Source organism: Chiloscyllium punctatum, chromosome 30, assembly GCF_047496795.1.
Source record: "Chiloscyllium punctatum isolate Juve2018m chromosome 30, sChiPun1.3, whole genome shotgun sequence".
NCBI lineage: Eukaryota > Metazoa > Chordata > Chondrichthyes > Orectolobiformes > Hemiscylliidae > Chiloscyllium > Chiloscyllium punctatum.
In genome coordinates this window covers 47369856-47379615 of record NC_092768.1, presented here as the reverse complement: position 1 = coordinate 47379615, position 9760 = coordinate 47369856, and positions in this window count along the sequence as shown.

Here is a 9760-nt window from a genome sequence, read left to right as displayed (position 1 = left end):
TATTCCTCACATATAATCGATACTTTGCAATATTAATTACTGACACACAAAAAAGCAAACATCAATCTGTCTTTTCATTCCTCGAATTGATATAATTAGGAGATCACAATAGGTCAGGCAGCATCTATGGAGAGACAGCGAGCAAATGTTTCAAGTCTAGACGACTCTTCATCAAATTGTGTTTGAAAAGAAAGGGCCGGCCCACAAAAAAGCATCAAATTTGGCAGTAATTACCTCGAGGGAAAAGGTCAAGTTACAATCACCACACACCCCCAAATTTTGGACAGGCCCAGTGTCCCAATGGATAAGTCACTGTCCTCCCAAAACCAGGGATTGTGGGTTCAAGTCCCAGCTGGGGTGGAGCAAAGTTTGCTCAAGATACAAACCTCAAAGCCCTTTCTCTCGACATTGTTTGATCTGAATGTGGCAATCTAGGCAGTTCCCACTCAGTCCCTTCTCACTCTGTCACTTGCTTTCCAGTGACACAACCAATGTAATACTTCTCTCAAGCTGAGCACCATTGCCATCTCACACCAGTTCCCAGACAAATCCTGTCCCTTTAGATGCTGTCTTCAGTTTAGCCAAATCCCCACAATCACTACTTTGAAATGCCAATTGATGAAGTGTAAAATTCTATTGAGAGATTTATGTCAGAACGGACTTTTTTATTTCAAAAATATACTTTATTCATAAAATAATTTGATGGTCTGTACAGTTGGTCATGCCATACATATGTAAACATTTGCATACACAGATCAGAATTTTAAAAGACCCAGTACAACCCATGGACAAAACCAACATCTTCTACAAAATTCCACGCAAGGACTGCCACAAACACCACGTAGGACAAACAGGAAGAAAGTTAGCCACCAGGATACATGAACACCAGCTAGCCACAAAAAGACACGACCCTCTCTCCCTCGTAGCCCTACACACGGATGAAAAAAAACACCATTTTGACTGAGACAACACATCTATCCTGGGACAGGCTAAGCAAAGACATGCCAGAGAATTCCTCGAGGCCTGGCACTCTAACCACAACGCCATAAACAAGCACATAGATCAAGATGCCATCTATCAACCCCTCAGAAAACAAACAGGAAATGACATCACCACAAACCCCAGGAACCCCATCCAGGAGAAAGATATAAATAGAAAGCAGGAGACAACAGCTTCTAATCACTTCGAGGTCGCCACTGATGATGTTACCGAGCCAGGGAATGAAACGTCTGGATATCAAACCTATCAGGAGGAGAAAGTGAGGACTGCAGATGCTGGAGATCAGAGCTGAAAATGTGTTGCTGGAAAAGCGCAGCAGGTCAGGCAGCATCCAAGGAACAGGAGAATTGACGTTTCGGGCATCAGCCCTTCTTCATCAAACCTATAGCTCAGCGAGCAAAACTACACCTTAAACCTCAAACTACAAACCTTCACAAACCTTGCAAACACCTGTTAGACTATAACCTGGGGTTGTGTGGTTTTTAACTTTCTACACCCCAGTCTAACACTGGCATCTCCCAATCCAGCCTTTCTCTGGTCTGACTGGCTGGGGCAGGACTGGCCGCCAGGTTCGAATTGGGCTATATTTAAAATGTCAGGCTCGCTTACCCTGTTCAGAGAAAAAGGAGCTGTTGACTAATATCGACAAACTGTCAGAGAAATGTCCCAATAAAGCAGAAAGCACACAACCAGATCGGGTGAAATCGACAAGATCTTTATTCCAAGCGATTAAGATTAAAGGTGCCAGGTACAAGTAAATATTTCTCAACATTGTTTGGATGAGACCTTAAACTGAGAGCACCGTCTTCTCTGGCTGCACATTCCACGTTTTCAACACCCTTTTTTGCTTTGAAAAACAGTCGCCTGTGATTCAAATGTAAATATCGTTTACACATGTCTTTGATTTACGGGACTTACTTACTTACACTAATAACAGAACGTGTTTTACCAATGAGATGTACTAATGATCGTTGAAATATAAGATAGATATCTGATTAGATTAGATTCCCTAGAGTGTGGAAACAGGCCCTTCGGCCCCAACAAGGCCACACTGACCCTGTGGGAGAAATTAGCCCAATAAGGCAGATAGTACACAAATCAGATCGGGTGAAATTGACAAGCTGTTTATTACAAGCGATATGGTTGGAAGAGAAACTGACTAGTCTGATACAGAACTGATAGTCTGTACAGGGAGATCAGGGGTTCTCTTCCTTGAGCTGAGGATGAAGTCAGGGTTTATAGGAGTCTGATACAAAAAGATGAATGAAAATGGGGAAAGATACAATGTATCTGGATATGGAGTAATCTAGTTACAAAACAGTTATCGGATGAATGTCCTGAATCACGATACAATGCAACATCCTGACAGTATCAATGGGATCAGGAAATTCCAGCTCTTTGCAGGTTGGTGAGAATATCTCTTCTGTAAAAGTAAGGAGCTTCCATTGTTCCTGTCCTGGGAACAATGTCCTTGGTGCTGTCTCTCCATCTGACCTGTTCTTTGTGTGGCTTTGGTATTGCTGTGTTATGAGACTGCCCTCGGGGTTGTGGGAGGTTCGCAATCTGCTTTGAGAGTGCAAGATTTCTTTTAATTTGAAAATTTATACTTTATTCATAGAAATGTCTTTACATGTAAGTGTTTTCTCACAAATGCAGGGTACAGTAGCATATCAAAGAAGCAATTACACATTGGAGTTTTACCCTAATCATCAAATAAATGGCATCTCTTAGATTAGATTATTTACAGTGTGGAAACAGGCCCTTCGGCCCAACAAGTCCACACCGACCCTCTGAAGAGCCACCCACCCAGACCCATTCCCCTACATTTACCCCTTCACCTAACACTGTGGGTAATCTAGCATGGTCAATTCACCGAGCCTGCACATCTTTGGACTGTGGGAGGAAACCGGAGCACCCGGAGGAAACCCACGCAGTCACGGGGAGAATGTGCAAACTCCACACACACCGTCACCCGAGGCGGGTACTGAACCGGGGTCGCTGGCGCTGTGAGGCAGCAGTGCTAACTACTGTGCCACCGTGCCACCCACAAGATTGCATTTACAGAATATGATAAAGAGGTCTATATTACCCCGTTCATAGTGGGTCAAACTGAAGTTCAGGTTGTTCTTCCTGCTCCCAAAGAAGAATTGAAGCATGGACTATTTCTAAATGGGGAGAACATTTGGAAATCTGAAGTGCAAAGAGACTTGGAAGTTCTAGTCCACCATTCTCTCAAGGTAAAACTTGTAGGTTGAGTCAGTAGTTGGGAAGGCAAATGCAATGTTGGCATTTACTTTGAGACGAACAAATAACAAAGAAATTTACACAAACAGGCCCTTCAGCCCTCTAAGCCTCTGCCGATTCAGCTTCTCTGTCTAAACCTGCCACCTATTTTCAAAAGCTCTGTGTCGTTTTGTTCCCTCCCCATTCATGTATCTACCTGGATACATCATCAATGACCTTGTTTTTCCAGCCCCTACCACCTCCACTAACAATGTGTTGCAGGCACCCACAACCTTCTGCCTGATGAACTTTCCACACATAACTCCCCTAAACTTTGCCCCTCTCACTGTGAACATGTGACCCCTAGTGATTGAATCCTCCAGTCTGGGGAAAAGCTTCTTGCTGTCCATCCTGTGTCTACTTCTCATGATTTTTGAGGCCTCAATCAGGGCCCTCCTCAACCTCCGTCATTTACAATGAAGATAATCCTAATCTACTTAACCTCTCTTCATAGTTAGCTATGGTCCATATTGTTTCGGCAATGTTGGGACCAGAACTGCACGTAGTATTCCTAACGTGGCCGAACCAAAGTCTGAAACAACTGTAACATGACCTGCCAACTCTTGTCCTCAATACCCCGTCTGATGAAGGAAAGGATGCCGTATGCCTTTTTGACCACTCTACTGATCTACGTTGCCACCTTCAGGGAACAATGGACCTGAACACCAAGATCTCTCTGTACGTCAATTTTCCCCAGGACTTTTCCATTTATTCTATAGTTCACTCTGGAATTTGATCTTCCAAGATCCATCACCTCGTATTTGTCCGGAGTGAACACCATCTGCCATTTCTCTGCCCAATTCACCAAACTGTCTGTATTCTGCGGTATTCTCTGACAGACCCCTTCACTCTCTGCTACTCCACCAGTCTTAGTTTCATCTGCAAACTTGCTCATGAAGCAACCCACATGTTCCTGCAAATCATTTATGTACATCACAAGCAACAGTGATCCCAGCATGGATCCCTGTGGAACACCATTGGACACAGGTCTCCATTTTGAGAAGTTCCCCACCACTAATACTCTCTGTCTGCTGTTGCCCAACCTGTTCTCTGTCCATCTAGCTAGAACAGCCTGGACCCCGTGCGACTTCACCTTCTCCATCAGCTTACCATAGGGAACCCTATCAAATGCCTTACCAAAGTCCATGTATATGACACCTACGTCCCTTCCCTCATTAATCAACTAGGACTTGAATATAAAAGCAGAGATGTACTTCTGAGGATCTATAAAGCTCTGGACATAGAGTGATAGAGATATACAGCATGGAAACAGACCCTTCAGTCCAACTCATCCATGCCGACCAGATATCCTAACCTAATCTAGGCCCATTTGCCAGCACTTGGCCCATATCCCTCCAAACCCTTCCTATTCATATACCATCCAGATGCCTTTTCAATGCTGTAATTGTACCAGCCTCCACCACTTCCTCTGAAAAATGTGTTGCTGGAAAAGCGCAGCAGGTCAGGCAACATCCAAGAAGAAGGAGAATCGATGTTTCGGGCATAAGCTCTTCTCCACCACTTCCTCTGGCAGCTCATTCCATACACGTACCACACTGTGTGTGAAAACGTTGTCCCTTAGTTCCCTTTGAGATCTTTCAATTCTCACCCTGAACGTATGCCCTCTAGTTCTGGACTCACCCACCCGAGGGAAAAAGATCTTGTCTGTTTATCCTATCCATTCCCCTCATGATTTTATAAACCTCTATAAGGTCCCCCTCAGCCTCCGACACTCCAGGGAAAACAGTCCCAGCCTATTCAGTCTCTCCCAAAAGCTCAAATCCTCCAAACCTGACAACATCCTTGTAAATGTATTCTGAACCATTTCAAGGTTCACAACATCCTTTCGATAGTAAGGAGACCAGAATTGGACACAATACTCCAAACTCTGCCTCACCAATGTCCTGTACAGTCGCAACATAAAATCCCAACTCTGATACTGTACCCTCCAACCAATGAAGGGAAGCACACAAAATACCTTCTGTAATTGATCTGTGAGTCGACTTTCAAGGAAGCGTGAACCGACGCTCCAAGGTCTTTATGTTCAGCAACACTCCCTACATTCAGAGTGTGGCAAATTCATGGAATTCACTGCCACAGAAGGCCTAGTCAGTTACAAATCACACCACAACAGGTTCATTTGGAAGCACTAGCTTTCAGAGCGCTGCTCCTTCATCACGTGGTCGGGGAGAATAAGATTGTAAGACACAGAATTTAGAGCAAAAGTTTACAGTGTGATGTAACTGAAATTATATACCGAAAAAGACCTTGATTGTTTGTTAAGTCTCTCATGTTTTAGAATGACTATGTTGGTTTCCGCTCGACAGGATCCGCCCTCTCCTTTTCCCGAAGGGTCTCAAGGACGCTACGTGCTGACCACTTCCTGATGGACTTGTGGTCAAAGGTGTTTTTCCTCATAAATTTCTCCACGAAGGACAGGTGATACGGAACGGTCCAACTACTCGGAGCGTTCCGCGGCATCGAGGCCAGGCCCATCCTTCGCAACACCGGGGACAGGTAGAACCTCAGTACGTAGTGACACTTGGTGTTTGCGTACCGGGGATCCACGCACAGCTTGATGCAGCCACACACAAAGGTGGCCATCAGGGTGAGGGTGGCATTGGGCGTGTTTTTTCCCCCATTGCACCGGTCTTTGTACATTGAGTCTCTTCGGACCCGGTCCATCTTTGATCTCCAAATGAATTGGAAGATGGCCCGGGTGACTGCGGCGGCACAGGTCCTGGGGATAGGCCAGACCTGTGCCACATATAGCAATACTGAGAGTACCTCACACCTGATGACCAGGTTTTTTCCCGCGATGGAGAGCGACCGTTGCCCCCATCTGCCTAGTTTCTGTCTCATCTTCCTGATCCGCTCCTCCCAGGTCTTGGTGCACGCCCCAGCCCCCCCGAACCAAATACCCAGCACCTTCAGGTGGTCAGTCCTAACGGTGAAGGGGATAGAGGATTGGTCGGCCCAGTTCCTGAAGAGCATGGCCTCGCTCTTGCCTCGGTTTACCTTGGCCCCCGAGGCCCGTTCGAACTGGTCGCAGATGCACACGAGTCTGTGCACGGACAGCGGATCCGAGCAGAAAACAGCGACGTCATCCATGTACAGGGAGGCCTTAACCTGCAGGCCCCCGCTGCCAGGAATTGTCACCCCTCTCAGGCTCGCATCCTTCCTGATGGATTCGGCAAATGGCTCTATGCAACACACAAACAAGGCGGGTGAGAGGGGGCATCCCTGCCTGACTCCAGATCTTACAGGGAAGCTATCTGATTCCCACCCATTGATTGAGACTGCACTGACAATGTTGGTGTAGAGCAGTCTGATCCAATTTCCGATTCCCTCCCCAAAGCCCATTTTGGAGAGGACATCCCTCATATATGTATGCGATATCCTATCAAAGGCTTTCTCCTGGTCCAGGCTGATGAGGCAGGTGTCCACCCCCCTGTCCTGCACGTAGGCGATCGTATCCCTGAGGAATGCGAGACTCTCAGAGATCTTCCTGCCCGGTACAGCACAGGTTTGGTCCGGGTGGATCACCGATCCCAGAGCAGACCTGACTCGGTTGGCGATGACCTTTGACAGGATTTTGTAGTCTGCATTTAACAGTGAGATCGGTCTCCAATTTCTAATATCCTCCCTCTCCCTCTTCCGCTTGTAGACGAGGGTGATGATGCCTTTCCTCATGGATTCACTCATGGTACCTGCCCGAAGCATACTGACATACACCTCCAGCAGGTCCTGGCCGATCAAGTCCCAGAGAGCGGAATAAACCTCGACCGGTAAGCCGTCGCTTCCGGGAGTTTTATTCTTTTCGAAGGACTCGAGGGCCTTGGTCAGTTCATCCGTGTGACCTTTACCAATGACCACAAACAGGGTGTCCTCATGCCAACAAGCAATCCCTGTAATACACCCATCCTACCCATCCCAAAACCCGGGAGGCCAGTAAAGTGATGTTTTCTCCAGGATCTGAGTGCTGTCAATGGAATTGTGATTCCCTGCTCCCCAGTGGTCCCGGACACTAATGCCATACTCACCAGCATCCCTGCTTCCTCCACCTGCTTTTCTGTAACTGACCTCTGCCCAACTCTTTTCTCCATCAAACTGTCCCCTGAGAGCCAGTACCTTTTCCCTTTTACATACAGCAGCTGCCAGTAGACATGGACCAGGCCTCCCCAGGGTTACACGGACAGCCACATAGTCTATGCCGCTGCAGCACACTGTACCCTCTCTACTCTACACCTGCCATGCAACAGCACCCTCCTGCAATAGGCAGACGACTTGTTCCTGGCCTCCACCTCCACTGAATCATGGATACAGGATGCTCTGCTGTCAGGCAAAGGATGGACACAGGCTCTCCATGGAGAAAATGCAACTCTGCCAATACCCAGTCCAGTACTTGGGGTACAAACTCTCACATGGCCTCAGGGCATGATCGAGAGAGAGAGAGAGTCACGCCCATCACCCAGCTTCCCCCGCCAGTCACAAGAGCTCAGCTGCAGATTTTCCTGGGGATGGGGAATTCTTTCAGGCACTGGATCCCAGACCACCGTGCCATTGATGGGAGGGATCCTCACCAAAGCAGCCAGCGAAAGTGACCTGGACACCAAAGTTAGAACAGGCATTCACTGATCTAAAACAGCCCTGGGGGTCCCAGATTACTCTCAGCCCTTCTACCTGTACGTCAACAAATCCGAGGGGTTTGCATCCAGCATTTTAACACAGCTGCCTGGGGATCCCAGCGCCCTGTTGCTTTTGACTCTGTACACTTACTGCCTGTTGTATGGGGAACACTGGCATGTCTGAGTGCTATGGCAGCAACTGTGGGAACAGTAGAGAAGGCTAACCCCCATTGTGCTGGATCACCCATGGACTGTTTTGGTTCCCCATTCGGTCTCCCTGCTGCTAAATTCTGACACAACCCAACATTTCACTGCCACCCGGAGAACTAGCTATGAGGTCGCTTTACTGTCTAAAGCTGACCTGCCCCTACAATGTACCCCTGCTCTGAACCCCACCACCCTGCTCCCACTCACTCAGAACGCCATTGCGGACGACCAGGACTGTTTAGATCTTGTTCAGCAGGTTGTCACTCCACGCACTGACCTCTGTGAAACACCTCTAGACAATCCTGACCTCATACTCTATACAGATGGCTCATCCTTCAGGCCCTCAGACCACTGTACACTGGCAGGGTATGCCGTCTGTTCCCCTTTCACAGTCCGAGAGTCGGCTGCACTGCCAGATGGCACATCCTCACAGACTGCGGAGCAGTTTGTGGTCACTAGGGCTTGTATCATTGGTAAAGGTCACACGGAAAACATTGATACTGACTCTAGATAGGCCTTCAGAGTCGTCCATGATTTTTAGCCCACTTTGGAAACAGAGAGGCTTCATCACGTCAGCAGGGAGGCCACTACAACACACTGCGCTGACCTCTAACCTCCTGGAAGCGGTCCTTTTACCCTCCACCCTAGCCATTATAAAATGAGCTGCCCATACCTCTGCCACTGACCGTGTCACCCTGGGGAATGCCTCAGCTGACCCAGCAGCCTGGGAGGCCGTCCTGCCTCCCCCTGCATACCCCAGAATAGGGAAGGCCCCAGTCTTGCCTGACTCAATGGAGGCAGTGCGAGCTGGCCAAGAGGCTTCTCCACCGCAAGGAAAGGAGAGTTGGGCCCCACATTGGGACCACACAGTCTCCTTCCCTACAGCTGCTCAGACACCCTGACGGCCGCATCATTTGCCCAAGAGCCCACCTACACTCACTGACCCTCGCAGCCCATGGCATAGGTCACATGGGCAAGAGGGACATGATGCAGACTTTAACGCAGTCCTGGTAGGCACCAGGATTTGCTGCCACTGCCCTGCTAGATTATGTTCAGGCCCTTAGCAGGAGCATTAGTGTTATACACACCCAGGTCAGAGGTTGTAGCAAAACATTGCCCCGGTGGGATGGATCTTTGAGAATGCTGGCGGCCTTTCCTTGACAGAGGGCCTGGTAGATGGATTCTGTAGATGGGAGGTTGGCCTTTGTGATTGTCCGGCCGAGTTCACCACTCTCTGTAACCGTCTCCGATCTTGAATGGTACCGTTGCCATACCAGGTAGTGATACATCCAGACAGAATGCTCTCGGTGGTGCACCTATAAAAGTTGGCAAGGGTATTTTCCGTCATGCCAAATTCCCTCAGCTGCCTGAGGAAGAAGAGACATTGTTGGGCCTTTGTAACCAGTGCGTTCACGTGAAGAGTCCAGGAAAGTTTGTTGTGGATGACCACTCCCAGGAGCTTGACACTCTCCACTCGTAACACCTCTGTGCTATTAATGTGTAGGGGTGTGTGAGTAACATCCCACCGAAAGTCAATAAAGAGTTCCTTGGTTTTGCCGGCATTGAGAGCTAGGTTGTTCTCAGTGCAGCATTTTTCAAGGTCTTCCACCTCCCAGTCTGTGACCTATTTGTCACCATCTGAG